Source organism: Odocoileus virginianus, chromosome 17 (assembly GCF_023699985.2).
Source record: "Odocoileus virginianus isolate 20LAN1187 ecotype Illinois chromosome 17, Ovbor_1.2, whole genome shotgun sequence".
NCBI classification, from domain to species: Eukaryota; Metazoa; Chordata; class Mammalia; order Artiodactyla; family Cervidae; genus Odocoileus; species Odocoileus virginianus.
In genome coordinates this window covers 10,570,223-10,582,628 of record NC_069690.1, presented here as the reverse complement: position 1 = coordinate 10,582,628, position 12,406 = coordinate 10,570,223, and the positions used below count along the sequence as shown (strand labels likewise).

Here is a 12,406-nt window from a genome sequence, read left to right as displayed (position 1 = left end):
TATCTATCATAATAAATAGTTCTTTGAGATTCTAAAGAATACCATTCACTCCAGAGCTTATAAATACGTCATTCTTTTGATTTGCTTGGTCAGACCGCACCAATTAAAACGAAACCGCACTTTTCTCTCAAACTTAGTTCAGGTGGAGAGGCTCCTGGCTGCTTCCTGAGAGGTTTCCTAATTGAAGTCAGTCCCTGTCTTGCTGTACATGGTGAAGTCCTGTTTTCTCTTTGTATTACGGCAGTATCTGCACTCCCACAAAGGCATGAGGGGCCGTAATTCCTCATCTCGCCAAAACGCGCGAGTTAATCAAAGCTCTCACGTAGAGAACCGGAAGAACAGCAAACACTTTCAAGGTAATCGCTACGCATAGAAAAGGACAATCAAACGTTGTTTTAACCAAGAAAACAGGTTCTAGTGATGTGATTCATTTTAAGAAGAGAACTGGTTAAAGGGGATTTCAAAAGTCCTGAGTTTCCCCTTTAGAAAAAAATTCCCCGTTGCTTACACTTTGGAATAATAAGGCCAGTTAGAAGGCCCTTTTATTTCTCTTGTCAGCGTGATTCATGCCCCAACATTTGAAATGAAGAGGATCCTTTCCTGCCTAGACCTCAGGAAGACAACCATGAAGGCAAACTGACAACGTGGGTTTCTGCTGTCAGAGGTTTGCACATCAATCAACGAGACTCCAGATGGCGTGTGTTTTCAGTGATCATGTCACTTACCATCAATGTCACATTAAATCCTTGCAGTAAAAATGGGTTCTTTTCCCCATATTCACAAGCAGATGATCTCTGACTTCATCCTCAGGCCTCTCACGTTGGGAAGAAAACAGAGCGCCTGCGTCTCCTGCTGCCTATTAGCGTGAAGACACATGTGCAGGGGAGGGACTCGTCCAAGTGAGAAGGAAGGAAGACTCATTCCTTGGCAGTACTTGACTTCGTTCCAGTACTTATTTTCCCATTAGTTTAGGTGGCTCAGTGGTAAAGAATCCGCCTGCCAACGCAGAGAACACAGGTTCGATCCCTGAGCTGGGAAGATTCCCCCGCTGGAGGAGGAAATGGCAACCCATTCCAGTATTCTTGCCTGGGAAATCCCATGGACAGATGAGCCTGGCGGGCTGTGTCCACGGGGTCACAGAGAGCTGGACACGACTGAGCATGCAGCATACTTTCTCTACATTCAATTAAACAGTGTTTTGAATTTCGCATTGCTCAGTTCTAAGTGTAAGAATACCATTATCTCTGTTATTAGAACTCTACTATTATTAAGCAATTTCTCACATTCTTTTAATTTTTCCCAGGTTCACTCCCTTACTTGCCTGCTCAATACTTCTCCCCTCACCTAGCAGAAGCAGCTCAAGGGAGAGCAGTTCTATCAACAGAAGGATCTGAGTTTTAGATGCCAGAGAGAAAATTACTGGTGTCATGATATAACCTTATTGTTTCTCGGGTTTGGCATAATATTCAGTAGGAAATCATTCCGGATGAATGCCACTAAAACCCACACCAATACAAGTTGGCTTTTTTAGTATTATTTCAGATCCCTGTTGGAAGGGAAAAATGCATGTCTGGGAGCAATCACACTCAAGCATATATCTTCCCCTGATGCAATTTTGTGAATCCAAAGTGATAAAAAGAAGTTGTGACTTTTGACATGACTGAATAAATTCCAAGGTACTGTTTGAATCAATCCGGTTACTTTTCCCCTGAAATAAATCCAGTATGTTTACACTCTTACCATATGTTAAAAGAATGCATTTGAAAATCTCATGATGAGTTAATTTATTTTTTAAAAAGGTAGTGGGTGAAGGGAGCTCATATAGAAAATGACACAGTGTTGCCCCAACTCTTTTTTTTTTTTCCTCCAAATTTCCGATCACTTTTCTAATTTTGAAGATCTGCTCCTGGGGAAGGGCTAGCTTTTACTGAGTCTTATTTTGAAAAAATTTGACAGGCATGGCTGCACCCTTATTAGATGCTAAAGTAACTGCCTTTGAGTGCAAGGGTAGTATGTTCCATATGTGTGCAGAGTTAACTGAGGAAGGACAACTACCTTCCTTGCTTTCTATCTAACTACTGAAGTAGTTAGGGCATAAGATAAAATTGTGGTATATTAATTCCTCCTGTTCCTTAAGAGTAGCATAACTCTTTGCTCTAAGATCAGCTATAGATCCGGTTTCCTCTACTCTGATTCATAGCATTTATTGTCTATTTTGGTAATCATCATTTACAATCTTGGAGACTCGTTAAATGTGGCAGAAGGGCATACCTTACTTTCACATCAGAGTTAATTTTAAGGGTGTCTTGAACATGCTCTAGTCCCCTCAACCCAGAGTACACACACTAAAATGATCTCTTTTCTCTTTGCTTTAGAAATCTCATGGACAACACTAACAAACTTTATAGAATTTTTAGAACGAATTTGTTGGTCTTTGCGCAGCACTTCAGAAATAGCACTAAATATTGCAGTGGGTAATTAACCAACCCTTTCTAACTTGAAACTGTGTAAGTATGGACATGTTGAACTTCTGAATATTTTATTCTTTCTTCCTTTTATCGGCTTAAGCTTAATACTGAACATTCTGATGACTCAATTTGAGTGAAAGAAGAAAAAACATTTTTGGTTTGAATAAGAATTATCTTGCCATTAAATAACATCGTTTTCTCTCAGTATACAGAATGTTTTTTCATTTTAACACGCCATTTTTTATGCCCTGAGTAGAAAGACTGTCAAAGGTAAACACTTGAGCTAATCTCTAGTTAGGAAAGCATTTGATCACTAGTTTTGCTTTACTTTTGAACAAGGACACTCTTTAAGAAGACAACCAGCCGCTCCCAGGGTGGAAAGTGACTATTCATTTCTGTTGTATACACAGTTAAACCTTCTATTATGTATCCTATTAATAAGTATATTTGCTTTTGTAGTGTGTACTGTCTCCTGATCTCTGAGCTCATTACTATTATAATCTTCTCTAAATAAATAACATCTAAGATTCAATCCCCATAGATCTGCTGTCAGAGGACATTTCCTTCCGTTTTTTTAGTATTCTAGGATCCAAGGATAAGATTCTAAAATTATTTTAAAGCAAACATTAAAGTGGAATAGCAATTAGGAGTCAGTTAAAACTCATAAGAAGTTTAAATGCATTTTCTGGTCATTTTTTTCTTGGCAAGTTGTGGTGTTTAAACCATAAATAATTCTTAGCTTAAACTATGCTGAAGACAGGAAAACAGAAAATAATTGAAACAATGATTTCAAATCAATAATGAAAAATAGAAAACCTTTGATATTAAAATAAAGTTATTGTTTCATTCAACTTGCTGAATATTATTAGGTTTAATGCTGTCATTACTATAATATTATTCTTAGAGTTCATTACGTTTTGTACCCTTAGTTTTAATGCACAATTCTTGAAACAATGAAAGCATTTAATAATATTTAGCAAATGAGTGAGAGAATGAATGAATGAGTTAATTAAGGGCAAATGCACTCTAAATATACACTGCAGTGTATGAATACTTTCTGTCTTACCTTACCCACTGATGTTCAGTTTACAGATGTATCTGAAACAAAGATCTAGGAGACAAACACAAAGAACTGGAGAACACATTTTTTTTTTTTTCTGTTCTACCAGTTTATTGCTACCAACCCGTCTCCCTCCACCCTCATGCACACGTGCTCAGTCATGTAACCCCATGGACTGTAGCCCGCCAGGCTCCTCTGTCCATGGACTTTTCCAGGCAAGAATACTGGAGTGGATTGCCATTTCCTTCTCCCTGGAAAACACTTTTAACCTAGACTCGTTGAAACTCATCTTAGACTCTTTTGAGAGTCAGTATTTCAGAGGGAGTTTGGTTGAAGAAGTCATTATGGAAAGAAGGAAAGCAGAATCCTAGGTGTTTGGCAGGTTCTAAGCAGATTCTTGGGCTTCCCTGGTAGCTCAGTGGTAAAGAATCTGCCTGTCAATGCAAGAGACCTGGGTTCGATCCCTGGGTCAGGAAGATCCTCTGGAGAAGGAAATGGCAACCCACACCAGTACCCTTGCCTGGGAAATCCCATGGACAGAGCAGACTTGTGGGCTACAGTCCATGAGTCGCAGAAGAGTCAGATATGACTTACTGGCTAAACAACAGCAAAGTAGATTCTTAGTTTAAAGTTGGTGAGGTTTATTGCCAACAATTCTTCAGCTTTTGTTTTAAATAACTTCTAATATTATTTCACAAACCTCATTCAGTCCTATACTATATGCAAATAATATTTCTAAGAAAAGAATCATACTATTACCCTAAAGTATATTTGATTTTTAAAGCCATAACCACAGAGGGGAAAGCACATGGAAACGGATCTTCTTGCTGAGAGGGGACATGTTCAGAGTTTTCATTGAGATCAGGGTCAAGAACACCCCCAGGAGTGTGTTTATTGAGGGCAATACAGAGAATCTTGACATGTGTTATCAATTTGGGAACAAGTACGTGCATCTAGATCGGCATCAGGCAATTTGTTAGACCCAGAGGCACGATACTAAGTGATGTACTAACAAGGCAAAAATAAGAAAACCATTTAAAAAGCACATCATTAGATTCTGAATAAAAACACTATCCAGATAGTTTATACATAAAACACACCACCTTGTGGAATGAAAGATAAATACTTTGCTATGTTCTGCCACTTGTGGATGATGTCATCACTGTGATTACATGAAGAAGAAACTTCTCCACCCCAGATGGTCACCATTCTCTCTCGGGTAGCCCTAGGATTCATATGTTAGTGTAATTTTTGTTCAATTCAATTGTACAAAAACACATTGCCTTTTCTCACTGACATGGGTGGATGAGCACACTGTTTTATCTTATTATTCACTTCAGTCTTTGCTAATGTGTTTTCCTATAGGATTTATTCTTTTACTCTAGTCATCACAAGCTTTGCCTAGATAACTAGAACAGACTTTCAGAAACCTCTTTTTTTTTTTTGTTCCTAAGTGGGGTCAGAGATTTTTTTTAAGGATTATTAAACTCTCAAACATTCAAGCAAAGATACTGCTTTATTTCCTATCTACGTATGAGGTGTACCCATTAATTAATGCAGAAAGAAAAAAGTGGATAATTTGTTAATATTTGTAGACTAAATTATCTCAACCCTCATTATTCCAATGGAATTTAGAAACCATGTGGTTTAATATCTTCATCTTTTAAAATTTGGTGACTTCCCTGGAGGTCTAGTGGTTAAGAATCTGCCTTGCCGTGCGGGCACATGGGTTCAGTTCCTGCTCCGGGAAGATTCCTTAGTTGCTGGGCAACTAAGCCCAAGAACCACAGCTACTGAAACCCACGCACCTCGAGCCCATGCTCCGCAACGAGAGAAGCCGCTTCAATGACAAGCCCACATACCGCAACTAGAGAAAGCCCGCACGCAGCAACAAAGGCCCAGCACAGCCAAAAATAAAAATAAATAAATAAAACGAAATAAAACAAAAAGAATAAACCTTCCAATGCAGGGGGTGTGGGTTTGATCCCTGGTCAGGGAGCTAAGATCTCACATGCCTCATGGCCAAAAAAATCAAAGCATAAATCAGAAGCTATACTGTAATAAATTCAATAAAGACTTTAAAAATGGTCCACATTAAAAAAAATCTTAAAAATAAATAAAAATTAGGAAACCAAGGGCTAGAAAGGATAAGCGAATCACCCAAATTTACATTATCAATTAATGGATGTGCTAAGTCCAAATCCCTGGTCTTTTATACCGTCTACTCTACCATATGACACAATATTGCTTAGAAGTAGAGTGAAGCTTTAAATGGGCTCTCCAGATGGCAAAATTCATTATGCTTAGTAACTAGGCTACTTTATACAAAAATTATCAATTTCTTGTGATTTTTCTGTTTCATGTCTTAAAAGTAATGCTAACATTTCACTCCGATGCAAGAAACGCTAGGTTATGTACTTCCTAACTGCAATTAAAGAAACATATACTTTGAGATTGGGTTTGATGTATATGTATTTTTTATATGTATTTTTAAAACCAGGAAAATGATAACACTGCTGATTTTCCCATTAGCTATAAAATCAACAATATATTTCAAGATGAGAAAGCATTGTAGGTTTTTAATCTGTTGCACATACAAATTCTTCCAGATGCTTGACTGATCCATGTTACATAAATTTGCTGACAACTGTCTTGCAATTTCTAATTGAAGGCACTTTAAGTAATTGTGCTAAAGCCATGTTCAGAGTGTGCAGCACTGGAGAAGCCCAGACACCAGAGAGGAAACTTACAAAAGAGCTGTTAATAGAATCCAAATTCTGGTTTTTAAAGCAGCCAGCTGCAATCCACTTGTGATGGAAGAAGAAACAGATGAATTTGATACAAATGATTTATCTGTGAAAGCAGAAACCTGATATTCAAAATTGACACTAGCTGATCTTTTAAAAAAGCAAATACATCTTTGCTTTTGGACAATCACTTGAAATAAGAACAAGAAACCTCGGGACTCTTAAAATATGAAACATAACTTCCCTTGGAAGTTCTTAAAGATGGAATTAGAATACCATTCGTGTCATATCTTTTGTTTTTAAAATCGGGTATAAAATTCAGAAAAAAAGTTTCTTGTATGATCCATAGCTAGTAAACACAATGTTTTACATCCCCAGGTGAGTGTTAAGCAAAATATGAGTTCAAGTATACCAAATTTCTTTGGAAGAAAAGGTATATATTTGTTAGTGAGGGGAAAAAAGGATCATATTAAATATCTCTTGCTAAATTTGACTTCGACTAGCTTACGTCACCATTAACTTATTCCTCTTCATCCTCCTCTTCTTCTTCTCCCCCTTGGTAGATATGGACAACTTAAAGCAGTGATTCTTTTTTCTTCATTCATGAGATACTTATTAAAATAACACATTGAGCGGAAAAAAATCAATACAACATACACATCATTACTGAAAACATATTTTTTGCTGTTTAGCCACTAAGTGGTGTCCGACTTTTTTGAGCCCATGAACTATAGCCCACCAGGCTCCTCTCTCCATGGGATTTCCCAGACAAGAATATTGGAGCAGGTTGCCATTTCCTCCTCCGTGCGATCCTCCCATGTCTCTTGTGTCTCCTTCTTTGGCAGGCAGATTCTTTACCACCAAGCCACCAGGGAAGCAAAAAACTGTATACCATCAGACCAAAAAAAAAAAAAAAAAAAAGGATTTTATTTTGGGAAATTGATTCCTAATTTATGGCAAGTTTTACTTTCAGAAATAAAACCACAAAACAACACAATCTAATTCAACCTTAAAGGCTGGCTTGCTAAGCAAGGAATGTTCTTATTTTCCTAGGAGCTCCTCCTTTACACAGTCAGGTACCTGGGTTCTGCCTTTGGGTGTGATTTCAGTCACCCAGTCATCCACAGTATCCACATGTTGTAGTCCTTTTTTTCGTTACCTCTTAATGGTGTGCCTTCAACTGTGTCCTTCCAGCCACATTCAATTAATTTGGCTTTTAGCAACTCTTTGAGGCATTCTGTTCCCTTCTCCAGGGGATCTTCCCAACCCAGGGATCGAACCCAGGTTTTCCGCATTGCAGGTGGACTGTTCTACCAGCAGGGCCACCAGGGAAGTCCTCTTTCTCCAACTTGCTCTCATCTGTACATCTTTGCGCATCTTGCTACCCACCATCTCCGAGGGTGAGAACTGTCCCTTCCCAGCTACAAAATGACCCCTGTGCTGACGACCATTACCTGACACACTTCTTGGTTGCCCAGAGCAGTGATTTTCGAACTATGAATTTTGATCCTTTTATTAGGTTCTGATCAGAATTTTTTTTAATGAAATAGAAATAGCATCAAAGGTGCACTACACATAGTGAGGGTAACTACTCTAAGTCTTAAAATAAAATGTATTTATTAATGTGAATCATGGTTTTACAAGTCTGAAAGGCCCTGAGTCAGAGTAGGAGAATTATGAAAATCATTGTGAGTTTGCTTCAACACCTTGGGCATGTTTCTCTTCTTTGGTTTTCTTCTAAGTAACCCTTGAATCTCTTAGCACTGATTATCACACCCTGGAATTTATTTTTCACACTTAGAGCTTTGCAGGAGGAAAAATACATATACTAACACATAACTATACTAACATGTGTATTAGTATTCTAACATGCAATAATACTGTATGCTAACAGATAACAAAGGAACATGTAGTTAGACCTCCTTAGAAATCAACTTATTTTTAGTAAATAACTAAGTAGAAGTCAGGTCATCTAAATATTATATCTGCGATTGTCATGAGACCTTATAAAAGTCAGATGTGACTTAGTTCCCTAGTATATTTGATAAGAACAATTCCTGATGCTAACCCTTGGAAAATTAATATTAGCAGACTAATACTACTATAGGCTGTTCTAAACAAGACTAGGATAAATATATGGATGGAGAGACCTGCTAAAACAGCAATTTCAAGACCTCTATTAATTAGCTTCATTGCATATTCTTTTTGATTGTTCCTTAAAAAATATTTAGGGATTCCCTGGTAGCTCAGCTAGTAAAGAATCTGCCAGCAATGCAGGAGACCTGGGTTCAATCCCTGGGTCGGGAAGATCCCCTGGAGAAGGGAACCCACTTCAGTATTCTGGCCTGGAGAATTCCATGAACTGTACAGTCCGTGGGTCACAAAGAGTCAGACACGACTGAGTGACTTTCACATCACCAAAAAATATTTGTCTTATGTAAGATTTTTTTTTCATGTCTGTAATCTTCCCCTTATAATCAAAGAAGGCTTTTGAGAATACAGAACGTGATTTAGAAGGTTCAACATCATTTTAAGACCCAGAAAAAAGCTCCATGAATGGATGTGACTTAAGAGACGCTTATAATAATTAAATCATGATGAAGGACAGATGAAGAGTTAAAATTTATGAGGAGCTAGAAACAGACTCTTAAGATACATGCTATAAAATCAGTCAGGAATAGAGACAAAAGGAAAAACACAAAACCATGGAATTAAAGTGTGCTAGCTTGTTAATAGGTAAAAAAAAATTATTTATAGTTTGCTTTATATATTTGAATGTATTGCTAAATTTTTGACACTAAGTTTTACTTACTTACTACCCTTTTCTAATTTCCTTTAGTTGTGTATTTCCTCGTCATTGGGCACTAAAGCTTCTTGCAACATAGTTTTTTTGCTAATTTTAATTTAGAAGACAGAGATAATGTGTCATACTATCTACTCAAGACAAATGCTTTTCTCTAAGGGCATCAAGTTAAAAGTGGTAAATAAATTTGGTTCCATCTACATAACGGCATGATCAGGATGGAAATATGACAAACATGTTATGATGGTCAACGTATTCTGTGGGAGACTGACAGTAGCAAGGTGAACAACCAAGTTGGAGTCTGTGCTTGGACAAGGCATAGACATCAGATTTAGTAACTGGAAATGTCCCATCAACCTCCGTTCCCATTTCCCATAGAAGACCCAATATCAGGCGGCAAGAAAAATTCCCCATAAAGAAAGACTGGTGCATTAGCATTCCATAGGAAGCAAAGATCATGGAAAGTTAGTTTACATAGGGCAGGTCATATAGGCAGGATCTGAGCCCTAGTGACAACTTTTGGAGCAAGCAATGAAGTTAGAAGTTAAGCATAGCTCTTCAAAGACAGTTCCTGAGAACACCATCAGAAAACACTCAACTTTATTGAGAAGTTGAGAAAAACACTCAATAGAAAAATTTTAATACTCATTTTGAAGAAGACTGAGTCACTGGTGAGAAGATGGGCCACAAAAAGAATTAGAGTGATAGAGGTGGGATTTAAAATGCACCAACTTTGCATATGATGGTAGCCTTAGTTCATTATGTATTTTGAGTAAAGTGCAAAGAACCGGGTCTTTGGAATTATACAGATCACAGGTTCTTAGTCTAACTCTTCTACTTGCTAGATGCATGATAATGGACAAATTAATTAGCTCTGGTTAATTAATTAGCTTTGGTTTCTGAAATGAAAAAAAAAAACTTGTATATTACGGGCCTGATTTAGCATAGTTTCTGGTATGTAGTGGGGGACCTAAGTGAGATCTATTATTTTTGCTTTTAATAGGGAAGATAGATTTATTTCTGCAGTTCTGTTCTTGCCTATGATTTCCCTTGTGACCAATAATACATATTTTTGAGATGTCTGACCAGTCTGAAGGCACCATCTGTGGCAGTTGGTCTCACTCATTAGCTTCAATAAACTGAGCCAACCAAATCTCACAGTGGTCGGTACCCTTGAGAGCTATCTTATTTGGCAAAGGATTACCCTATATTTCATAACTTTTTTTTTTAAGCTGGGAGAGGTAGTTAAAGTAGGTGGGCTAAAGCAGCTTTACTTTGCAGTGCTATGTGGCCAAATTATAGTGATGATTAATTTGTAATTGCTTTGCTCATTATTAAATGTTCACAATAATGGTGATGGTAAGTAACATTGACTTCACATTTCTGGGCTCTATCTACTATATCATGCTCTCCCTGAAGCTCTGAGTAAAACTTCTAGAAGTTGTGTCTAAAGGAAACAAGAATTATTTAATGAAACAAAACATCCTGACTGTATACATCTAAATGAGCAGTGCCCCCTGTGAAGTAGTTCCCTTGGGAAGTTATACCAACATTATAACAATCTTGCCATTGCTCAAAACATTTTTGGAACTTCTCTTCTGGAATTGCCTTAAGACCCAGTTTATGAGCCATACAAAAAAGTCAGACTCATTAATTTATAGTCACACATAATTTTTCACCTCTGATAGTGTTACCCAGCATGATTGCCCATCTTGGCTCCGAGTGATTTTGCTAATTCCAAAATAAAATCCATCCTCAAAGGGTAAATATTGAATATTTGCCACTACCTAAGGTATTTAGGAAAATATATCACATTTCTGAAGGCAATTCCCAAAAGAAGTCCAGGATTCCAGATACTTGAATAACATCTTCCATGTCACTAGGCTCACTGAAGACAATTCTGCTCTGAATATAAAGTTGTAGTATATTTTTTGACTGTTTCATTCAACAAACGTTTATCAAGTGCTAACTATAGACAATTTGTTTATTCATTCATTCGCTCAACAAGTATTTATTGAGCATCACTAGGCACTGGATTATGGATCCATCAGTGAGTAGGACAAATAAGGCTACTATTCTTATAGAAACTTCATTTATTCAGGGACACAAATATTAAATAAGTAATTACAGTAAAGAGAAGTGCAATAGGTACATGTTTCAGGAAGATCTAAGCTAGTCTAGGGATAGGGTTCACTCTCCTGAGAAAATGACTTTAAAGTCGAGATTTGGAATCACGTTTTTGTTTGTAAAATGGTTGTTGTTGCTTTACTTAGGTACACCAAGGGTTGGAAAAACTACATTAGGCAAAGAACTTGCATCAAGATCAGGACTGAAATACATTAATGTGAGTGATTTAGCTCGAGAAGGGCAGTTATATGATGGCTATGATGAAGAGTATGACTGTCCCATTTTAGATGAAGATATAGTAGTTGATGAGTTAGAAAACCAGATGAGTGAAGGTGGAGTTATTGTTGATTACCATGGCTGTGATTTCTTCCCTGAACGCTGGTTTCATATAGTATTTGTGCTGAAATCAGATAACAGTATTTTGTACAAAAGACTTGAAAATAGGGGTTATAATGAGAAGAAACTAAAAGATAATGCTTAGTGTGAAATTCTTCAAGTTCTTCATGAAGAAGCCTTAGCATCCTACAAGGAGGAAATAGTGCATCAACTGCTGAGCAATAAACCAGAAGATCTAGAGGATAATATCAATCAGATACTGAAATGGATTGAGCAGTGGGTCAAAGATCACAGTTCTTAATAAGAATGGCCACTGCACAATCACTCTTGATATCTCTCTGCTGATGTCACATAAATTATTCAGTCATCAATAAAACTTTCTTATTGAAATTGTGCTGTTAGACTAGGAGGTGGATAGTATAAAGGTTTATGTTTGGGTTTTTTTTCTCTATGAGAAAGCTAAACTCGAATATAATGAATAATACTATTAAGGATTGAGAGTTAAAACTGTATAAGTTTATTACATAAGAAAATCAAGATGATCTCTTAAAATAAAACACAGGTTAAAGATAAAGCAAAAAATAAATAAATAAAGTTGAGATTTGAAAAATGAGTAGGAGTGTTCCAGGTAGGGGGAATAGCATGTAAAATCTTGAGGGCAAGGAAGCATGATGTTGTAGGAACTGAAAAAAAAAAATCAGCATGGCTAGAATGTTTGGGGGAATAGCAAGACTACTGGTAGAGGCTGGACCATGCAGAGCCTAATAAGCCATTTTACTAATTCAGTTGTACCCACACTGAAGCCTGAGTATGCAACTTTAGTTGTAGGAAGAGAGACTGGAGGTAGGGAGGATGTTTAGTAGGT

General features: G+C 37.1%; 1 pseudogene; it reads left to right on the top strand.

The window, feature by feature from the left end:
- The first annotated feature begins 208 nt into the window (after positions 1 to 208).
- Positions 209 to 12,121, top strand: LOC110142747 (adenylate kinase isoenzyme 6-like; annotated as a pseudogene).
- The last annotated feature ends 285 nt before the right edge of the window (positions 12,122 to 12,406 follow it).